Below are 23,996 nucleotides of genomic sequence, written 5' to 3'. Positions count from 1 at the left end.
GACTGTGCAGACACTGTGGGTGCTGCAAAGAGGTCTACAGTTGCCATTGGGTGTATGTATGCACATTGAAGTCACTGGTTGTGACATTTGAGAGTACTACAGTACCGTTGTGCAGAAAATACAGCAGTTTGAGCAGAAAAACCAGAGTGCAGTTTTTGGTAAAATTGTGTGTTTGGCAAGATGTCTAATGATGGCATAACACAGATTGTGGCTGAGAAGCTGGATAAGAATAACTTCCATGCTTGGAGGTTCAGGTTGACGAATTTCCTGATGGGAAAAGGTTATTGGGACTACATAGAAGGTGAGCATGAAGAGGCACCGGAGATACCGGATATAAATCCGACTGTTGCAGATGTGAAAGAGTTTAAAGACTGGAACCAAGGAGCCAGGAAGGTTATGTATTGGCTTTCCATTAGTATACAGGACACCATGATTGGGCACATTCAGGATGCCAAGTCCCCCAAGGAGGCGTGGGACACCTTGGTAAAGCTCTATGAAACAAATACCAAGGCACGTAAGATACAGTTGAAGAATGAACTTCATACTGTGGAGAAAAAGAGCATGTCTGTGAATGACTATGCGCTGAAGATAAAGGGTATTGTGGAATCCCTTGCATCTATTGGTGTGTCAGTAGATGATGATGACAAGGTGGAAGTCTGTCTGCGTGGTCTCGGGCCACAATACAAGGCGTTCAAGACGTCCATTCAGACTCGGGAAAACATTCCCAACTTTACAGATTTGGTGTCTATGCTGATTATCGAAGAGAAGAGCTTGGGTGAAGACCAACAGTCTTCACAAAGCAAAAACAGTTCAGAGCAACAGGCCTTCTACACGAGTTCAGGAAGAGGACGAGGTAGAGGAGGCCGTGGACGCGGTCAAGGAGGTGGCCAAACAGGTAATCAGAATTATGGCCAGCAGCAGCAACAGCAACAACAGTCCCAGAATCAACAACAACAACAACAATAACACGCAGGTGGAAGAGGCAAATTCAGAGGCAGGGGGAGTCAAAGAGGCCGTGGAAATTGGCAAAGGCAATATAATGATGCACGTGAATGCTATTATTGTGGTAAGCCTGGACATGTGCAGTCAGAATGTTATAAGAAGCAGGCTGACATGCAAAATGGGAAAGTGCAGCAAAACAACTATGCATCCTCAAGCAGAAATAATGAGGATAATAAAAGGTTGTTTGTTATGCAGCATGTCGTGAATGCCATGTCTGAAAATGTTGATGCAGCACAAAAAGATAATGTATGGTATGTGGATTCAGGCGCTTCGAACCACATGACGAGTCATGGGGAGTGGTTCAAGGAGATGAAAAACTCGGAAAGACCAAGTTTTGTGGAAACAAGGGATGACACTGCTCATCCAATTGCCCATGTTGGAGATGTGCCATTGTCTATGCAGGATGGCAAAGTGAAGTACCTTGGAGATGTACTTCATGTACCAAATATAACAAAGAATCTGGTTTCAGTTGGCCAGATGATTGAGCAGGGTTTGCAGGTTCGGTTTAACCCTGATGGATGTTATGTTGAAGATTTTAAAGACAAGTGCAGGTTGGTTGCAAAAGGCAAGAGAGTGGACAGAATGTTTACGTTGGATGTAGACATGCCTGAGATGAGTGCTGCGATGTTTGCAAATGGTTCAGGAATAGTTGCAGACACAGACATTTGGCATAAAAGAATTGGACATGTAAATGTGCAGAGATTAAAGTCTATGCAGACAAAAGGAATTGTGACAGGGCTGCCAAAATTTAAAGTGGAAGGTATGCAGAAAATATGTGAAGCATGCCAATTTGGGAAGCAAACAAAGCATGTGTTTCCACGTAACAGATATGTGAGTAGAAATGCACTAGATGTTGTGCATTCAGATGTATGGGGTCCTACGAAGACCATATCTATGGGAGGCTGCAGGTACTATGTGACTTTCATTGATGACCACACAAGGAAAGTGTGGGTATATTTCATGAAGGAAAAGAGTGAGGTGTTCACTCACTTTCAGAATTTCAGAGTTTTGGTTGAAAAGCAAACAGGGAAATATGCCAAGTGCCTAAGGTCAGATGGAGGGGGAGAATACTTCTCCAATGAGTTCTCTGAATTTTTGAAGAAGAATGGTATTCGGAGACAGTTTACATGCAGATACACTCCGCAGCAAAATGGAGTTGCTGAGCGGAAAAACAGGCACATTGCTGAGATTGCGCGAGCATTGATGGAAGAGAAGAATATGCCGCATTGCTATTGGGCTGAGGCTGTTTCTACAGCAGTATACATCATGAACAGGACTCCAACTGCAGCCATACATGATGTAACTCCAGAGGAGAAGTTTACTGGCAGAAAACCAGATTTGTCTCATCTGAAAGTTTTTGGATGCATTGCATATGTGCATGTGCCAGATGAGCTGAGAACTAAGCTGGATCCGAAAGCTGAAAAATGTGTGTTTATTGGATATTCCCTTGAGCAAAAGGGATACAGGTGTTATAACCCTGCTACACGTGAGTTGAGGGTAAGCAGGGATGTTGTCTTTGATGAGATGAGCAGCTGGTATGCTGCTGAAAAAGAAGTTGTTGGGGCTGATGTGAGTGGAAGTGTGGTTGCACAGAATGCAGGTCAGCAATCACAGTCTTTGAGTGGACCAGGAGAGTCCTCATCTAGTGGGTCTGTTGATAGACCATGGAGTGGCAGGCTGCGTCATAATACCAGTCCTGCAAATGTGATTACTACATCACGTAAAGGAAAAGAGAAAGTGGTTGAGCCCCTTGGTATGCCTGACATTTCTGCAGGGCATTCTCATGTTGATGGAGAGTCTAGTGGCTCAGATATGAGCCTTGATGAGGAGCTTGGGATCCAGCTATGAGAACACCTGGTGTAAAGAAGGCTATGGAGGCCATGAATGAAAAGCTGCGAAGATCAGGGAGAGTGAAGAACCCTGTGCAGAGATTTACATATGATGGTTATGTGGCACATCACTATGCATATATGGCAAAGGTTGTGCAGGTTGTTGAACCCACATGCATTGATGAGGCTGTTGGAAATGTGTGTTGGGAGAAAGCTATGGACGAGGAGATGGATGCACTATATGGAAATGAGACTTGGGATTTAGTGCAATTGCCTGAAGGCAAGAAAGCCATTGGATGCAAGTGGGTGTACAAAGTTAAACATAACAGTGATGGAAGCATAAACATGTACAAGGCTAGATTGGTAGCAAAAGGATATGCGTAGACATATGGGATTGATTATGAGGAAACTTTCAGCCCAGTTGCCAAGATGGCAACGGTGAGAGTTGTGAGAGCAGTGGCTGCGTCAAAGCAATGGTCTTTACGTCAGATGGATGTAAAGAATGCATTCTTGCATGGGGATTTGCAAGAAGAGGTGTATATGTTGCAGCCACCTGGTTATGAGGATGTGGGTCACCCCGAGCATGTTTGCAGGTTGAAGAAAGCCTTGTATGGCTTAAAGCAAGCACCAAGAGCATGGTCTGACAAGATTTCTGAATATCTTGTCACTATTGGCTTTCATGTAGCCAATGCAGATTTCTCATTGTATCTGAGACATGGTGATAGAGGGGTTGTGCTTGTTGTCATCTATGTAGATGACTTGATCATTACGGGGGACCATGATGCAGAGATCTTTGATATAAAGATCTTGCTTAGACAGAAGTTTGAGATGAAGGATATGGGGGAGCTCAGATATTTCTTGGGCATTGAGGTGATCAGGTCACCACATGGTATTGGATTACTGCAGAGACAGTATGGCTTGGACATGTTGTCCAAGTATGGTATGACAGGCTGTAAGCCTATTTCTGTGCCATTAGATCAGAATGGCAAGTTGAGTGCAGATTCAGGAGAGATCTTGGAGGATCCTACTATGTACAGGCGCATAGTAGGAACCTTGATCTATATGACGATCACCAGACCAGATTTGAGCTATGCTGTTGGGTTGGTGAGTTAGTTTATGCAGGTTCCACGGAAACCGCATTTGGATGCAGTGAGACGCATACTGCGGTATGTGAAGTCTACTTTGCATTGTGGACTATTCTATGAGACTGGGACAGAGATATGTGTACATGGGTACACAGATGCTGATTGGGCTGGTAGTATCTCAGATAGATGATCTACCAGTGGATTCATGTTTTCTTTGGGGAGTGCTGCTGTGACTTGGAGCAGCAAGAAGCAGCCTACGGTTGCTCTATCGAGTACAGAGGCCGAGTACAGAGGAGCTGCTATGGCAGCATGTGAGGTAGCTTGGTTGAGAAAGCTACTTGCAGATTTGGGTCTATCAGTGGATAGACAAGTTGTCATTTTTTGTGACAACATTAGCAGTATACAGTTGGCCAGGAACCCAGTCTTTCATGCTCGTACGAAGCACATAGAGGTCCACTACCACTTCGTCAGAGAGGTGGTCTTGGCAGGAGACCTTGACCTTGTTTATGTCAGCACAGAGGATTAGGTAGCTGAAAGCATTGGGTACAGAGAAGCTCCGCAGATTCAGGGCTTCGCTTGGTGTACATGAGATGGAGTTGAGCTTGAGGGGGAGTGTTGAGATATCGAGCTCGTCTAGTGAGGCGATGGCCACTGATGACCCGCCTGGGGGATAGGCCCCACACTTACACCACTGGCATGGTTGGTGAGATCATGGGAGATATGCGGCCAGTGGGATGACAGGCTGTGTGACAGCCATTCTAGAGACTGGCATAGTTATAGCACCAGCTCATTTAGTCGGGTTCACACTATAGAGAACCTGTGTATGTATTGGTTGAGTACCTTTCATATTGTGTGTACTCTTATTCTTGTATATGGTGTGTTGAGTGTTGAGTAGAGAAGAAGAAGATTTCAGCCTCTTATCTTGTGTGTTCTCTATTAGGGTTTTGTGAGTGTGTGTGTGTGCTTGCAAGAGCTCAAGCTCTCTTCCCCCGTGCATCTTTTCAGAGGACAAGTTGCCCCTTTGCTGTGCCATAAGCTCTGATAAGACCTTTTTGACGCTCCTAACTCTGCCCTCTTGCTTATCATCGAATACCACTGCGGGTACCTCATTCAAAGCGGGCAAAAGCTGAACAACATTGGTGGTTGAGAGCAGGGGTGGAGGGGGTGGTACAACTGTGGCGGTACTCACTGTAGAGGTTGGTTGTTTGCTCTTTTCTGCCTGCCATTTGGTACAATCCTTCTTGGCATGTCCCGTGTGGTGGTAGAAAAAGAAACGGTTCTCTTTGAAGTACCGTTCCTTCTCATCTAACTGTAGGAATCCTCCTGTAAGGCCCTCCTTGATCTTTTCTTCAAGGGTCTTCTTAGGTCCATCTTGTCGCTCCTTCCCAGAGCTATTTTGGCCCTTCTTCTTTTGATCCTTGTTGTTGGGAGCCCCCTTACCTGCATGTTGGTTAGACGTCTGGTTCTGTTGGTTGGTCTGTGTCTGCTGTTGCTGAGGTTTGGGGGTGACTGGAGTGGTCTTGGGCTTGCCTCCATTGAGCATCGTCTCATGATTCTGTGCAAGAGTCAAAGCCCTGTCATATGCCTGAGGTTCAAAATTTCGAACGGGGAACCGAATATTTGGATCCAATCCCCGAATGAACTGCTTGAGCTTCTCCTCCAACTGTTGAGCTGATGTGATCACCTTGTTGGAGTAGGTGAGCACAGGGGAACCGTTCTGGGTGAGTTTGTAGAACTCATCTTCTAGATTTGTCATGTATTGCGGAGGTAGAAACTTGGTCTTCAAATCGGACACAAATGTGTCCCAATCATAGTTTGGTAAGCCAATGTAAGGATCTGTGTGTAAACGGGACCAATGTTGCCATCAAGTGACTGCATCACCTGTGAGGTGTGGAGCCGCCAAATGGACTTTGTCTTGGGTTTCTGTGATTTTTGAAAGAGGAAAGTGGGCAACAAACTGGTGAATAAACTGAGTCACAACCGAATGGTCGCACTTGCGGTTGTACTTGGTGAAGTTCGGTGAGGCACGGATAATTGTTGTCAAGGCTATGGTTGGGGTTGTGGAGGATTGAGAAGGGTGGAAAGAAGTTACTAGAGTCCGGAGTGTCTGTTGGAACTGGTCCCTCAAGTCTTCTTGAGCTTGCCGCTCTTGGTTCACCTTCGCTTCGAGCTCCGTCCACAATTGCTTCTCTTTGGCCTTGCGTTTGGCTTTCTTTGCCAGCTGTTCGGCCAGTCTTGCTTCACGGTCTCGCTCTTCCTTTTTAGTCATCCATCTACACCATTGTTCCATTGAGGAACTTTGTTCTTTAGGTGTCTCCTGCTGGTTGGGCCAAGGTTGCCTGTGATTCCGCCAGTTTTTTTTCAATTTGCACTCTTTCGAGTTGAATCTGGAGTTGCCGTATCTGCTCCTTAAGCTTTTGGTTGTCTTCGTCTTCTTTTTGCGGAAGCGTTTCTTCGAATGGTTCTTCTTCTTTAGTGATGTATTTGGAGCTCGATGCCATTGTGGATGGGTGAGTGGTTTTTTGCGATCTCAGTTTTACCATCCATGCCCTCACCCTAGGTTGCTCGGGTGAATCACGTCCCTAGCTCTGATACCAATGTAGCATGCGCCAAGTTAGGACCGTGTGAAACAACAAAGCCTTTCTTTAAACCTGAGTTTACTGAGTCTTTAGCAATCCTTTTAAACAACATACATGAATCTGAAATAGATGTAGTAGAGACGACACCAGATGGAGTCCCGAATTACCCACTGAAGGGCCCCTCTCTGCAAGCAGGAGTATTTGCTTTATTTCTTCTTAGAATTGTATATAAGCTGAACTGTGTCCACAAGAGTGAGTGGACAAACTGACTAGCTGACAGCCGAACACAAGGACAAAGCAACCAAGCAGAACTGAACTATACATAAGCTTTAGGCGACTTTGAAGCTATCTTCGAGAGAAATACAGCGGCTCGAGACTGAGGGTAGGTGTGCTGAATACTCCTGAAGAGGTTGAGCTTCTTTGCCTTAGGCTGAGAGCACTAAGTATGCATAGGCAAGAGCCTAGGCACACATGCTTGACTTCTGATGATAATCTGTGATTTATGTCTGATGATTTATGGACCGATCTGAACCTGCCCTTTTATATGCTTCAGGGTGCCCAATTGGTTGTCCTTAAAACATGTCGGCTGGCAGTGCAATCCTAGCCCCATCTACCGATCATTGGACTCCAGGTTCGTGCCAGGGATGGGAGATTTGTAGCAACGTTGTAGCTTGGCACCATCGTTGTTTCTCGTACCGGTACGAACCCATTCGTACCGTACGGTTCGTACGGTAGATATCGTACGGTACGAGGAGGAGTTGTTGTTCCCCTCCCCCCCCCCCCCCCCCCAAAAAAAAAAGACTTTGAAAAAAAAATTCCAAATGCTTAAAAAAAATATAGAAACCCTGCTTAACGAAGATCTCAAATGCCTGCAATACTTTGCAACTTTCGTGTCCACTCAGTATTCCATATGGGGTTGTTGAGAGACTTAAAAAATCTGGCAAGGTAGATGTGTACACTTGATTGGTAGGATGAGAGAATCTTGCTACATCACTTGGAGATCCCTGGTATAGGTAGGCTAGACAATTAGATTCTCAAGTTATGTACGAGGGAGAAGATTTGGACATGGCCATTTTGATCTAGAGAGGAGTCCCTAAACCTATCACCCTAGATGCACTGCTCGTATTTGTGCAAGGACAGTCCTTTAGTCATAAACGCTACACTGGGAGACCTTTGGTATTGCATTACCCATCTAGGTTCTTTTTTGAAGACAATCGGGAGATCCAACTGGGAGAGACATATCCATGTTCTGGTTCCTCAAGCACCTTGTCAGAATGCACAGCGGAAGACTAACGCACGTAGGAGACGCATCACCATCGAGCTCCACGAACACCCCCAACGGACACTGCAGCATCCCTCCACCGGGCTCCCATCTCCCGGTGAGCTGCCTTCCAAAACACTGACCGGAGGAGATGATTATGACAAGGTGCTACTCTAGCCTATATATGGCTCTTCAACTTCCCATGCTCCCACTTATGGGATAATCCAAGGCACCTTCTAGCCATAGATCACACGCTCGAAATCGCCAACCTTCCAACACCCTCCCTCGATTCGAGCTCCGCAAGCCACCGAGGCGCGAGGGGGTCGCCCAGGACCACACGCTTGAGCTGCCCAGGACCCGAGATTGAGTGATGAGAGATCGGGTGCCAAGCGCTAATCGATCGCTGTAGCCGGCCCTCAACCATTACTGGGGATGGCCCACGAGGTGTAGCGCAGTCTGGTAGCGCATCTGTTTTGGGTACAGAGGGCCATAGGTTCGAATCCTGTCACCTCGATTATTGCCTAACTGGGCGGGTAACATTTCGCTCCGTCCTTTTTCCACGGGAGAAGTCTTTCTCTGCGCCAAGGCGGCTTCCTGTGGCATAACTCTGTCCACAGATCAAACAAGCATTGTAACCCGAAACTTCTCTGAAGACATGACCACACACGCTCGGGCTTTGATACCATGTCAGAATGTGCAGCGGAAGACTAATGCACGTAGGAGACGCATCACCATCGAGCTCCACGAACACCTCCAACGGGCACTACAGCATCCCTCCACTGGGCTCCCATCTCCCGGTGAGCTGCCTCCCAAAACACCGGCCGGAGGAGATGATTATGACAAGGTGCCACTCTAGCCTATATATGGCTCTTCAACTTCCCATGCTTCCACTTATGGGATAATCCAAGGCACCTTCTAGCCATAGATCACACGCTCGAAATCGCCAACCTTCCAACATCCTCCCCCCCAACCTTCCCTCACATTCAAGCTTGAAGCTCCATAAGTTGTAAGTGAAAAAAAAACCGTATTTTATCGTACGGTATCCGAAAATTTCATATCGTACCAAAAATTCCCGCACAATATCGTATTTTCGTACCGTGACAACTATGCTTGGCACATTTGGAGAGATGTAGTGATGTCACATGCACTCTGCACTTGGTGCATTGGCTCATCATCAACAGTGTAACATTCCTACATTATTAGAACCCAGTAGGATGATATTTGTCGTATGCCGTGACCCCATTGTATATCCTCAGTCCAGGATAAGTCAAGCACGAGCTACGCAGGTCATTCCTCAGCCTTAGCATGCCAGTCAGTCAGTCAAGTCCCTTAACCCACTTGGAGAGAATCATTCATGCATGTAGAGTCAGTAGAAGCCTTAGGGTTTGCATCAGAAAGCACTCTGCATTTTGCATAATATGCATTCATATGCTTGTGCATCATTTAGAACATCACAGAAGCCTTAGGAAATTTGCTGCATAGTGCTTAGAAGCCCATTCAGTCTTCAGAAGCCAGGCGCCTCTCATCCTCAGCCTTAGGAGCATCCACGCCTGCAGCCATAGACTCATCCAGGCCCTTGGAGCTTCTGCGTTTGCTTCTCCAGCCCCTTGAGAACCTGCGTTTCTGCTTCAGTCAGCCCTAGCAGTCCAATACAGCAGTACAGCATCCCTTGTACTCCAACCCAGCAGATTCAACATTGCCATACAGCAGTACAGTCTCTACAGACCATAGGTGCAGCCTTTCAGTACCTCCACAAGCCCCAATTCAGCATATACCTCTGCGTTTCTGCATATATCACAGCCGGCCTGTGTCGAGTTCCCTGCAGCCTTGCGTTTACAGTTCTACAGCAGTTCCACCTTGCGTTTCAGCCCTACAGCAGTGCCTCCGCCTTCTGTGTATCATCCATACATGCTACAGTCATCTGGTGAAGGTAACATATCATTCATAAGCATTTTCAGCATATTTACATAGCTTAGAACAGTCCACTGCAGTCCTTTCTCAGCCTCAGGTGTGCAGCCCTTCCTCATGCCCTTGGGAAGAGTGCATAGGCTCGAGATCAGTTCATTGAGGTGTTTCTACAGCCGTGTACAGTTGAGCCAAGCTTCCGATCCTCCGAGATCTTGCATTTGGCTTATCTACAGTCCACAGTCATTCTCTCTAAAGTAATAAAGCAAATACTATCTCATTAACGGGATAGGGGGCCCTTCAGTGGGTAATTTGGGACCCAATCTGGTGTACAGCTCTCATATCTCTCTAATATCTCTTTAAAGTTTGAAGTATTAAAGTGGATTGCTAAACTCACGAAACTCAGGATATAGAAGACGGTGTGAGCATTTGTGTGACAGGATCCTTCCAATACAAAGACTTCCGCTGCATATTACAAGCGAAGCCATCGAAGGCACCCTCACTCCGCTTGCGGAGTCCACCAGGAGCATTTGGCTTGACATCATGCATACCCTCAGTGGCTAGTGAGGGAAGTTGCAGGGTGGCTCTGACCGCATGTGGAAGCGGCGGGAAGCCTTCTTGAGGCTGTGGCAGCCTAGCCCTTTTCTCACAGATAGAGGTGGTGAGCCCACTTGGCACTACAAACCACTTGTGTGGTTATTCCCTCCCCCTCCCCCTCCCCCTGAATGAGATAGCCTTCTCCTCATAGAGCGGCCAACGAGAGGAGAAGGGCATCTTGCTCCACGGCTTGATTCTTTGATCCTCGCCCCGCACATGGAGGTGAGTTTGTATCTAGCCCTTCATGGTTGTATTTAGCCCTTCGTGGCTGTTTTTTGTTAACTAATGGAAGGATCTTTTTCCCAGAAAAAAAGAAAGAAAATGAGGACCTCAGCTTATGTTGATGCTTATAGGATGGTGGATCGCGAGGAGCAGGTCTCCAGGTTTATGGACACATTGTAGTTGTTTGCTTTTATTTGTTTGGAATGTGGTTTGATTGGTATCAATCCTTGAGGGATGGTAAGCTTTTAAGCCCAAAAGCGACCAACAAACTAGCAAGAGATTGGTAAGGATAATTTTAAACATGGAGCTGTTAGGCCATATAGTTTCTAGTGGGAGTGCATGGAATTGATGTCTCTTTGAGAAAGAGTTCCAAGCTAAGCAGTTAGAAGGACAATGTTCCATGTGTGACTCCATAGCACACTTTTCTATTGTAACATGCGGAAGCTCGGTGGAAGAATCCGTAACTTCAATGCTCAGAATTCAGCAATCGTTCGCGAGATGAAGATAACGCACAACATAGAAGAAGATGTGGGGAGAGAGAGAGAGAGAGAGAGAGAGAGAGAGAGAGAGAGAGAGGACACAATATTGGGTCCCGAATACCCTCTGTAGGGTCCCCACCACGAATGGTGTATTTGATTTATTAGAATGATGTAAATCTGAAATAAAGACTAGTTCTTGACCTGCACTTCTTCACCTTGGCTGAGCACTTCACCTTGGTTGTCTTGGCCCTTGGAACGCAGCGCCTAGCCGCCTGGCGCTCGGCTGGTGTCACCATTTCGCCACCCGAATGGTTCACTCTTGCTTTCACACTATGTACATATTGGATTGGTGTCCATGGCTTATGGAATGTGCCTATGCATGTGATTGACATGTGTCATGCTATATAGTTGGATATGATATTCCGCTGGGACTTAACGTTATCATGCCCGGAATATCTGGAGGACTTGGCTTTCCGCTGGGACTTGTGCCTTTGTGTACATGCCCGGAAACGCCTGGAGGATTGGCTTTCCACTGGGTCTGGTATCGCAAATACTTGCCTGGAAACGCCTGGTCTTATATGGTTTCATGAACAAAAATTGCTCATGCCAATGCTGCATTGCATAGCATCTTTATGTGCTTGCCTGCAAATGAAATTGCATGCTGTTTTCATGCCTGCATGACCTATGTGTAGTTCCGGGCTAGGGGACGCCTGCTCGTGAACCGTGCGTGTGAAACTGTCTGCTGACATGGTTGTGTGGCATGTGAACAGGTGGTAAGTATTACCCAATCTAGGCTCAAATAGCCCTTAGGACTTGGCCAATATTTATAAGTGAGTGCATTCCCACTTCATTAAAGTTTGGGCGTCCAAAAGTCACTTATAAATTATGACCGCTTCCAAGTTCACACTCATTGAAGTTCCGAGGCAGACAAGACTCAATGTCCACGACCTGATCCTCCCTTTTTACTCATAAATGGGCATCTCCCCATGTCCCCTCACCTGATTGGATCCCAATTCACTTACTTATTAAGAGAAAATTCATGTTTTCTCTTCATGAGGATTTTTGGAGGCTGAAAACTCTGTTTCTCCAAAATTTCTCTCCATTTCTAAGCTCTCCATAGCCATACCCAACTTGCTAGGGTGTTTTCCAAGCTTCCAAGAGTGTTTCCAAGTGCTAATCACTCTCCTACTCACTCCCAATGATTGAAATTCAGCAAAACAGCTCTCATTTTTGCTGTAATTTTTGGTCTTTTTGCTGTAATTTCTGGTCTTTTTGCTGAAAACCCTAATTTCAGCCTTCCTTTCTCAAATTGAACCATAGGGGAAGCTTTCCCAGGGTTCCCTTCATCCACTTGAAGACTTTGTATGAAGGATTGCGGCAAATCGAAGATATCAACACTTCTAAAGCTTCCAACGCGAAGGCTTCCGCTTGCAACAACTTCTATGAAGACTGGTAAACTAATTGGACAATGTGTTGTCATTACTTATTCAGTAGAAGGGCAGGACTCCTTGTTTTGCCGCCCTGTGTAGTATTTCTCTTGTCCTATGTGCTCTTGAAGATGTTGCTACCTTGCTTGGTAGAACATAGAGCCAATGGTAGAGAATATGGGCACTGAAGTCGGGCCGGGCATCAAGGCAGCTCCTTGGTGATCTACATCAACATACCATTGTTTTCTAAATGCTGAATTTCATATGCATTGGCATGGAGGATTTGGCAAAGGACGCCCGTGAAGCTATGTATTGAATTTCTCCAGTAGTAATACAATTTACTCAAGGGAGGGGTCGGCCGTTCCGGCTCATTGTGTGTCTCTTGTCAATTCAGCAATTTACTTCTTGTATTTGAGCAAGCGTCCTTCAAATCTTAGTGTATTCAAGTGTATTGATTAGCATTGTGTTCAACAAAGTTACATTGGTATCAGAGCATACGGTTCTCTTTCACTTCTATCGTGAGAGCCGATCACCGTGAACACTAGCTATCTCTACACTTAGAACATTATGGACAGCCATACAATGAATGTTGGAGATGCTAATACAAGAGGCAGGGACAATGAAATGCATGCCTCCAATGCTTTACAGGATGAGCAAACTCATGTGGTGCACAATAGGGAACATGAATATGTGGGACAACCGTCCCGTGGCAAAGAGAAGATGCAAGAAGAAGAGTCCATAGTCTTGAGGGCTGAACTTACTCATATGCAGGCTCTTCTTCATGCACAACAAGAAGAATTGAATCTCTATCGCCGCGAGAATCCATTGGTACATGTAATATGCGGAAGCTTCGGAGAAGGATCGGTACTTCAAAACTCAGAAATCAGCACTCTTTTCGCGACGGAATTAACGCACAAAACTGAAAGACGATGTGCAGAAAATAGAGAGAGGAAGGGGAGATGGAGAGGACACAGTATTGGGTCCCAATTACCCTCTGTAGGGCCCCCACCACGGATGGTGTATTTGCTTTATTAGAATGATGTAAATCTGAAAACAAATACAAAGTACTTGACCTTTTCTTGGCTGGAAAACCTGCCCTTGACCTTCAGTCCTTCACCCCTTTGCTTTAGCAATGTTCTTGGCTGTCCTGGCCCTTGTTTGCTTGGAGCACTTGGTGAATTATGAGATGACTACAATGAATTCTTGGCTGGGCTTTTATACTTCTCATATCATCCAGTCGGCTGGCTTCAGGGAGCTCCACGACTGAGTTTCATTAATAAAGTGTTTTCACACTCTAAATACCTTCTGTCCAGCCTGCGCATGTATTCACACTGCTGTCCAGCCTGCGCAGCCTTCTAGGGCAGCATCCTGGCTACTGGGCACCATGCACATGAACCAAGAAGAGTACCCCTGACTGCTGGACAGCCCTGCGCAAGGGTACTGTACTGCTGGGCAGTCTGTGTGTGCTGTCCCACACTTGGCTGACAGCCATTCTAGACCTTGTTGCCCAGCCGGCTGGCTGTCCCAAGGCCCTAAGGCTGGCCGACAGCCCTTCCAGCCCAAGCCATGGCTGGTGGGCACAATGTGGGCCCTCTTGGCCCCTTGGGGGTGGTTCTACACCTCCCCCATGCCCACACTACAAGTGCAAGTGCAAGATCTTCTAACTTGGGGTAGCCCTATGGGCTGGCCCCATCTCTACATGCAAACCTACATGCCTACAGAGGCCTGGCATCCAGTTGCAAACCAGATACACAGAACATCTGACATCATTCCAGAGGGAGACTCACAGCGCGGACTGGCACTGCTTCATGTGCAGGACAGTGCACACCTGACCTTGGACTCATGTGCAGGACAATGCACACCTGACCTCGGACGACTGAGATGGATCCCTTGGCTGACTCGTCCCGGACTGGGCTCACATGGGACCAGTTCACCATCCCAGGTTCTACACCTTCTGTACAGAAATGTCTACGTGGCATCCAAGTGCGGGATGCACGTGACATCCCCTTCTGCTTAACTTGACGGAAGCTGCATAGCCTCCAAATAATCCGTCAATAATGCCGGATAGTCTTCGAAAAATTCTTTGTCGAGCCATACCGCTTCATGAGTTCCTCGGTCCTAAAACTTCGTGAGGAACTGTCGTAGTCTTCGGCCTGAGCCATGCTTGAACCGGTGCAGAAGGATCTGTTCTGGAATCATTACTTCTGCTTCATCAATGATGTCTGGTTCCGCTTCGTCTTTGACCTCTGAAGGGGGTGGACCTCCATATGGCTTTAACCAACTGACATGGAATACATCGTGCATAGTCCAACTCGGAGGTAGCTTTAACTGCATAGACACCTCATTAATCTTTTTCCGGATGGGGAATGGTCCGAAGCTCCTGAAAGACAACTTTGGGCATCGCTTGTCCACCTGCTTCAATCTTTGCTTCATAATCCGAAGATACACCCAATCTCCTTCGGAAAACTTCATGTCCCTTCGGTCTTTATTGGCCTGTCGAGTGTAGGCCTCTTGCGCTTTAGCCAATCTGTCTTTAACGGACTCTAGGATCTCCTTGTAAGACTCCGTTACTCTGTTCGCCTCCGGTACGGAAGACGAAGTCCTGGTTAACAACGACTGGAAAGGCCTTCCAAACGCTGCCTCATATGGAGTCCTGCCAATAGCTGAAGAAAAAGAGTCATTCAAAACAGCTTGAACTAAAGGCAAAAACGATTCCCACTTACCTTGCTGATCGTGGACATAACACTTCAGCACATCAAAGGCCAACTGGTTGTATATCTCTGTCTGGCCATCTGTCTGTGGGTGGAATGCACTGGAAAAATTCAACTTAGTACCAAAATTATCAAACAATGCCCTCCAAAAATGACTGGTAAACTTGGCATCTCGGTCTGACACTATGGTCCTAGGAATCCCACCAATCGGGTACCAATGCCGAATGAATAGCTGGGCAACATCCTCGGCGGTCACATTGGCCATGCAAGGAATAAGCATCACAAATTTGCTGAACCTGTCAACAATAGTTAAACACTGTGTATTACGCTTACTCGGACTGGGAGGCAGATTCGTGACAAAGTCCATCGAAATGTCTTGGAAAGGACCCTCAGGAATTGGCAAAGGCTGTAACAACCCTATCTTCTTTCCACGAGGAGCTTTCACCTTTTGACAAATGTCACAGCGTTGTACATATGTAAACACATCATGCCTCATCTTTGGCCAAAAGTATTGCCGTTCTAATTTCTCCAGAGTCGAATTCATGCCCCTATGACCACCTGTAATGGCGTCATGGGCATCATGGAGAAGAGCTGCCCGGAATGATTTCATGACACACAGTCGGCCTTTGTAGTAAAGCCAACCATCGCGTATCAGAAAATGGCATGGTCCTGTGGCATCCAATGCCTGTTCCCACTGTGTACCGAATTTCTCGGAATCCGCGTACGTGTGCTTCATGTCTTCTAGTCCTGTACCAACAAGGTCAAGTCTAGTGGTCTGAATCGCAGATACTTGTCCCTTCCTGCTCAAAGCATCGGCCACTGGATTGGCCTTTCCTGGAAGGTACTCAATCATGCCACCAAACTGCTGGAATATCTGACTCCAGCGGTGTTGTCGATCACTCCACTGTGCACTTGGCATCGTCTGAATCCAGCGCAATGCCTGATGGTCAGTGCGGACCTCGAAGTCACGGCCATACAGGAAATGTTTCCAATGTTTCAAGGCCTGAATGACTGCTAGGAGTTCACGATCATAGACTGAGTAATTCTTTTCGGCGGGCAGTAACTTACGAGACATGTAAGCTACTGGATGACCATTCTGTTGCAATACACCTCCAATTGCGATGTTACTCGCATCGGTGATCACCTGAAATGGTTCGTCCCACGAGGCAAGGGCTAAACAAGGCGCTTCTGATAAAGCCACCTTGAGGTTCTGGAATGCCTCCAACGCTCGTGGAGTCATTCGAATCTTTTGCCTCCTTGTTTTCACTCCCTTTAGCAGATCGGTGAGGTCTGCCGAGAGGTTAGAAAACTTGGCAATGTGGGTGGAATATGCCTGGCATATACCCACAAATGATCTAATGTCATAAGCAGTCTGAGGTACTTCCCAGTTAACAATCTCGGCCATTTTAGCCGGATCAAGTCGAATGCCTTCGGCACTGATTATATATCCCAAGTAATGTACCTGGAACAGATAAAATTCTGACTTCTTTTCATTGACATAGAGCTCGTTGCTTTCCAGCAACTTAAGGACTTTCTCCACATCAATGTCATGCTGCTCAACTGTAGCTGAAAATATGAGTATGTCGTCCAGAAATATGAACACACACACTCCAATCAACTCCCGGAAAATACGCATCATCATGCGGTTAAATGTAGCTGGGGCGTTCGTCAATCCAAATGGCATAACCACAAATTCATAGTGGGCCCGTTCTGTACGGAAAGCTGTCTTGGGGATGTCCCCCTCAACAATCCGAACCTGGTGGTACCCACTCTTTAAATCCAATTTAGAGAACACCTTAGCTCCATTCAGCCTCTCGAGAATATAGTCAATTCGAGGCATCGGGAATCTGCTCTTGATAGTCAGCTTGTTGAGTGCACGATAATCGACACACAACCGAGAAGACCCATCTTTCTTCTTGACAAATAAGATTGGTGCTGCAAATGGCGACACGCTGGGGCGGATGAAGCCAGCTTGCAACAATTCTTGGAGTTGGCGGTCCAACTCCGATTCCATTGCCTTAGACAGGCGATACGGAAACTTGCTCGGGGGTTCCGAGCCTGGGAGGAGGTCAATCTTGTGATCCTCCGGTCTGGACGGGGGAAGCTGGGGAGGGAGACTGTCCCGAAGAAAAATCTTCTGGAACTTTTTATGGAGAACCGAGTACTTCTCGGAAGCACTGGCCACCGTCTGGGCTGTCTGGATGTAAATCATCGCACACTGTGCGCCTTTCCTGACTGCTCGCTTAGCCTGCAAGTGGCTTATGAGCGGAAAGTTTGGAATACCTGGCTCACATTTAATGGTCACCGGGGTGTTTGACACATTCCGATCAATCTGGAACGTGTGCTTGTCCCACTTGACATCAGGAAGAAACTTGTGAAACCACTGGATACCCAAAATTATGTCTGCTCCTACAAGAGGGGCAATGTTGGGGTAAAGGCGTTATGCCCACCCTTATAGTGTGTACAAGCCCATAAGTTATAGTACATAGTACACTTAGTACTTTTAATGTACTAAGTGCACTATGTGTACTAGTGCAATATACATGTGTGATAGGGGAGTCACACACTCATGCCTCATGAGTTGACTTATCCCCACAACTCTCTCGCTCTCTCTCCCTTGCTTCTCTGTGTATGTCTCCCATGAATGATTCTAAACCCTAATGTGTACTAGTGCAATATACATGTGTGATAGGGGAGTCACACACTCATGCCTCATGAGTTGACTTATCCCCACAACTCTCTCTCTCTCTCTCCCTTGCTTCTCTGTGTATGTCTCCCATGAATACTCTAACCTAACCCTAATTCTGGTTTTCTCCCCATCAACTGGTATCAGAGCTAGGTCTTCCTTCCCTCTTCCCTCTTCCTGCCTCTGTGTGAGCTGCTGGTCGTTTTTTCTTCTGTGTGAGCCTATCACCTCTCTGAAGGTCTTTGAAGTGCAAGGATTCATTTGGGCAAAATTGCAGCAAATTGCAGCAAATTGCAGTGCAAATCAAGGGGCTTTTGTGCCGATTTGGTTGATTTGCATGCAGGCGATCGCATTTGATGCTGTGGTTAATGTGCTGATGCCTTACAAGCACTCAATGTGCCTGTAAATCAAGGGGCTTTCATGTATTTGATGTATATGTGGCCAGGGGGAAACATCGTGAACACTCAGGATGCCTTCATGTGCGCCAATGTACCATGCATGATCAGAAATTGATCTCAAATCAAGGGGCTTTTCAAGTTTGTATGCTTGTTGAGCTTGGCAAAGCAGCAGGCGAGACTTTTATGCCTTGAATCCTCAAAAATCAGCTTGCAGTCAAGGGGCTTTTGCCCAATTTCTGTTCGGGACTGTTTTATGCAGTGTACAGGACTGTAAAAGTCTGATTTTCACTCATTTGGACAGCCAGGAGAGCATTTATTGCTATTGTACCTGCTGGTACAGATTTGGCACAGCTTTGTGCATGTTTTTGACATGGCTATACACTGTTTTGAGTGATCAAAAGGTTCAAATTCAGCTGCTGAAATTGCCGGTACAGGTTTGGTACATCATGTCACGTGCACACCAGTCAGGTGTACAGTGACATGGCATCATCAGCATCATCAGGACATTATTCAGGTATTTAAGGCATTTATCAGGCATTATTGGGGCAGCCGATTACCTTTATGGTATTTCATTAGTGTTTTATGGGAAATAAGTACTGGCCGACTGCATTAGTGCTGGCCGACCAGCCCTCTCATGGACATATATATAGGCGCCTCTCCATTCAGCTTTAGGCACCTCATCATAGCAGCATTCAGTCTTCAGCAGGCTCATCAGAGTGAAGCGCATCATCCTTTGGATCATCAGGCGTTTCAGCATATCAGCCTCAGCACCATAATCAGCAAACGCAGCCTCCTCTCGAGCATCATGCGTTTCAGCCATCATCATCAGCAGTAGCATTCAGTTAACGCATCTCCATCAGCATTCAACGCATCTCCATCAGCATTCAGTTAACGCATCATCTCCATCAGCCATCCTCATCAGCAAACGCAGCCAGTTCAGCCCAACAGGTCAGCGTTTCATCATCCATTCAGCATACAGCTTCTGTTCCAAAGCCTCCCTTCAGTGTTTCCTTCCCAGGAGATAAGGGAAAGAGTGGACAGCAGTTCAGCCCGCATATTCAGCACATAGTCAGCATATTCAGCAGCATAGATCCATTTGGATCTCATTGTAACCACATTCATTCATTTAATATAGCTGCACTGCATTGACACATACTTGTCTATCTCTTTGTCTATCTCTTAAACATCATTAAGTGCAGTTTATCTAGACTAAGGTTGTGTTTACTACGGTCACCATCTCTCACATGTCACATTGGTATCAGAGCGTTACAGGGTAACCAGCCTTAGAGCATGTTTATTCCAGCAGTCATTCAGTCAGTCATCATTTTCATCGCTTCCGCACAGTTAAACCCAACTCTCAAAATTTTGCAAGCCACCCTTAGGGATTTTCCCTTAGGTCTGCATTAGTAACCCATCCATCTGCATTCTTGCACAAGCATATAGGGTTGCACATGGCTTGCATAGCAGACATCTTAGCAGTCAGTCTTGCATACATGTTGCCCATGAACTCTCAGGGAAGAATGACATCCATCATCAAAGGAGCACATAAGTTTTGGCTTCAACTGGCAGCAGGGGGTTTCTCTTCCACAAAAGACGGAAGTTTGCTCCAACATTCGCCTCAGGAGGTTCAGAGCTTCAGGTACGACGGAGATGGTAGGTGAAAGGTTTCCAGGAACAGGTCAGGGGTGACTCAGGTAGTTGCCATTCAGTTCCCACAGCACATAGAGTCTTGGCTCAAGGATTTCACTCCTGCAGACGGCCTCAGTCCCAGCAGAAGACAAAAGGGGGCAGTGGTTCGGAGGAGAAGGATCGCAGACGAGTCGAAGGTTGCCAGGTATCCACCCAGCAACAGTTTAGCAGCGGGGAATGTCACGTGCACACCAGTCAGGTGTACAGTGACATGGCATCATCAGCATCATCAGGACATTATTCAGGTATTTAAGGCATTTATCAGGCATTATTGGGGCAGCCGATTACCTTTATGGTATTTCATTAGTGTTTTATGGGAAATAAGTACTGGCCGACTGCATTAGTGCTGGCCGACCAGCCCTCTCATGGACATATATATAGGCGCCTCTCCATTCAGCTTTAGGCACCTCATCATAGCAGCATTCAGTCTTCAGCAGGCTCATCAGAGTGAAGCGCATCATCCTTTGGATCATCAGGCGTTTCAGCATATCAGCCTCAGCACCATAATCAGCAAACGCAGCCTCCTCTCGAGCATCATGCGTTTCAGCCATCATCATCAGCAGTAGCATTCAGTTAACGCATCTCCATCAGCATTCAACGCATCTCCATCAGCATTCAGTTAACGCATCATCTCCATCAGCCATCCTCATCAGCAAACGCAGCCAGTTCAGCCCAACAGGTCAGCGTTTCATCATCCATTCAGCATACAGCTTCTGTTCCAAAGCCTCCCTTCAGTGTTTCCTTCCCAGGAGATAAGGGAAAGAGTGGACAGCAGTTCAGCCCGCATATTCAGCACATAGTCAGCATATTCAGCAGCATAGATCCATTTGGATCTCATTGTAACCACATTCATTCATTTAATATAGCTGCACTGCATTGACACATACTTGTCTATCTCTTTGTCTATCTCTTAAACATCATTAAGTGCAGTTTATCTAGACTAAGGTTGTGTTTACTACGGTCACCATCTCTCACATGTCACACATCATTTGTAAGCACTTAGTACTGCTGTACAGTACTTTGGAAGGGCAAAAGAGCACATTCAAGGTGCTGTCCAAAATCTGCAGCAACCAGATTTTGGTGTTTTCATCACATAAAGTGGGAGAAAAGTTGCATTCTTGCTTCCGCAGTGGGAGATAAAGCTTGGGAGAACATTTGTGAGCACTTTGTGTGCTTTGGGTGCAGTGTTTGCACATCTTGGGTGCAGTGTTTGCACATTTGCAGGGAGTCAGGCATTAAAGGTTGCATATTGCTATGGCAACCACAGGTGACAGCTCTTCATTGCTTCACATCAAGAAGCTTGAAGGCTCGCATAACTATGACATTTGGCAAACCCAGTGCTACAATGTGTTGCTTCAGAAAAAGCAGCACAAACCTATCAAAGAAAGGGGTGTGATGCCCGCTTCTCTTACAACTGAAGAGTGGGAAGATATGGATGAGCTTGCAAGATCTACTATCATGTTGTCTGTGTCAGACTCATTACTTTTCAGCATTCGTGAAGAGAAGACAGCTTGGGGAATGTGGCAGAGATTGCAGGACTTGTATGCCCAACAAAGTGCCTCAAGCAAAGTGTATTGGTTGAAGAAACTCATAGGTCTTCAGATGAAGGAAGGGGCTTCTATGACAGCCCATCTCAATGAGTTTAATGGTATTGTCAGCCAGGTTATAAATCAAAAGTTGGCAATGGACGATGAGTTCAAAGCCACTTTTTTGTTATGCACTTTGCCAGAGAGTTGGGACACATTCAGGACAGCCACTAGCAATTCGAATGCTATGCTGTCATATGCAGATGTTGAGGGTGCTCTTCTTCAAGAAGAGATGAACAGGAAGAACAACTCTGTTGGAAAGTCCAATGCAATGAATGCACGTGGGAGATCCCAGCAAAGGGGTAAAAGCCAAGAAAGGGGAAGGAGCAAGTCTCGCTCCAAAAAGGATTTGGAATGCCATTATTGTGGCAAGAAGGGACACATTAAAAAGCAATGCTACAAATGGAAAAATGATCAGAAAGAAAAGGGAAAAGGCAAAGACAAAGAGAAAGATGAAGCCAAAGATGCAAAGCCAAAGGGCAAAAGTGGAGTCAAGATCGAAGAAATCAATGTGTCACATGCAGGTGGCAGTGAGGATGAGGTCCTCTTTACGTCTTCACTTGATGCCCATTCACTTCTTACAGGTGGTCATGGTATGCACTCATGGATCATTGATTCAGGTGCCTCCTTTCATGTCACAGGTTGCAGAGACTTGTTTGTCAGGTACACTGCTGGCAATGAAGGAGTTGTTTATTTGGGTGATAACCATGCATGCAAAATTCTTGGCAGAGGTGATGTAAGGCTTGTATTTTCAGATGGCTCACAGCTTATGCTCCATGATGTCAGGCATGTGCCTGAGATCAAGAAGAATTTGCTTTCTACTGGACAGCTTGATGATGCTGATTATGTTACCACATTTGGTAGTGGAAAGTGGAAGATTAGTAAGGGCTCACTGGTTGTTGCCAGAGGCTCTAAGGTGGACACTCTTTACTTCATGCATGCAGGTGTTTGTCACCATGCTAATGTAAATGCAACCGAGCTGCCGGAAATTTCTATGTGGCATAGCCGGTTGGGACACATGAGTGTCAAAGGAATGGAGCAATTGTCTCGTTTGGGTTACTTGCCTTCTCTAAAGTTTTCAAGTTTTCAGTTTTGTGAGCATTGTATATATGGTAGGCAACTACAGTGCCCCCACAAGAAAGCTCTTGGACAGAAAGATGCTCAGTTAGAGCTTGTGCATACAGATGTATGTGAGATGCCTCAGCTTTCTTTGGGAGGGGCAAAATACTTTGTGTCTTTTATTGATGACGCCACACGCAAGGTGTGGGTCTATCCTCTTCGTTTGAAGAGTGATACATTCTCAGTGTTTCAGAAGTTTGTTGCTCATGTTGAGAATCAAACTGGCAAAACACTGAAGGCTTTGCGTTCCGACAATGGTGGAGAGTATACGTCCAAACAGTTTCAGGACTTTTGTGATGCTAAAGGCATCAAGAGGGAGCTCTCTACTCCTTATGATCCTCCACAAAACGGGACAGCAGAGAGGATGAACAGGACCATACAGGAGAAGGTCCGTTCTATGTTGTCACATGCTGCATTACCTCATGGTTTTTGGGCTGAAGCTGTTATGACAGCCGTTCACCTTATAAACAGGTCACCTAACACGAGGCTTGGTGGGAAAGTGCCAGAAGAAGTATGGACAGGGAAGCCTCCGTCATACAAGCACTTAAGAGTGTTTGGTTGCGTTGCGTACGTGCACATACGCAGGGAAATGCGCACCAAACTTGATCCTAAGTCTCACAAATGCATATTCCTAGGATATGGTGACAGAGGTGAAATGGGGTATAGACTTTGGGATCCCATGAATAGAAAGATCATACGCAGCAATGATGTCATTTTTGATGAAACATGCATGTATAAGGAGCCTGCAAGGCAACAGGAGCCTGGCAGAGTCATCTTTGATGACGATGGACATCATGGACAACAACAAAGGGCTGTAAATCAGCCATTACAGCAGGAAAACCAGCCCTTAAATGGTGCTGAAAATGGTCCAAATGGACAGCCAGATATGGCAGAAGATATCCCTATGGATATACCACAGTTGGAGGATATACCGGGCATGATTTTTCAGCCTTATGGCATGGAACAGGAGCCACCAATGGGTGATATGCAGGCTGGACAGCAACCTGCAAATGATGGTCATTGGGTACGGAGGTCCACTAGACCCTCCAGAGCCCCTGACAGGTTTGTTCCAGGGGTTGACTACTTGATGCTCACTGACTGTGGGGAGCCCTCATGTTACAAAGAGGCTTTACAGAGGGCAGACAAAGCTCTATGGGAGCGTGCCATGAAGTCAGAGATGGATTCTCTGCACAAAAATGGAACTTGGAAGTTGGTGCCTTTGCCTGCAGGCAAGAAGGTTTTGCCATGCAAGTGGGTATACAGGCTCAAAGTTGCATCAGATGCTAAGCCAAGATACAAAGCCAGGTTAGTGGCTAAGGGCTTCAAGCAGGAATATGGTGTGGACTTTGATGAGATCTTCTCTCCAGTGGTCAAAATGACCACACTTAGAGCTGTGTTAGCTTTGGTTGCACATGATGATC

General features: G+C 46.3%; 1 protein-coding gene and 1 non-coding gene across 2 annotated transcripts in view; both read left to right on the top strand.

The window, feature by feature from the left end:
* LOC147624277 (NADP-dependent D-sorbitol-6-phosphate dehydrogenase-like) overlaps positions 1-23,996 on the top strand; it is a 72,963-nt gene that overhangs the window by 4,961 nt on the left and 44,006 nt on the right. The gene's annotated exons all lie outside the window — the stretch shown is intronic.
* TRNAP-UGG (transfer RNA proline (anticodon UGG)) lies at positions 8,197-8,270 on the top strand. The gene has a single exon. It is a non-coding gene; the product is annotated as a tRNA-Pro (tRNA).

Source organism: Cibotium barometz, chromosome 25 (assembly GCF_041138505.1).
Source record: "Cibotium barometz isolate CiBa-2024 chromosome 25, ASM4113850v1, whole genome shotgun sequence".
Classification (NCBI taxonomy): domain Eukaryota; kingdom Viridiplantae; phylum Streptophyta; class Polypodiopsida; order Cyatheales; family Cibotiaceae; genus Cibotium; species Cibotium barometz.
Note: the sequence above shows the minus strand (reverse complement) of the source record. Positions and strands in the feature narration are given on the sequence as shown.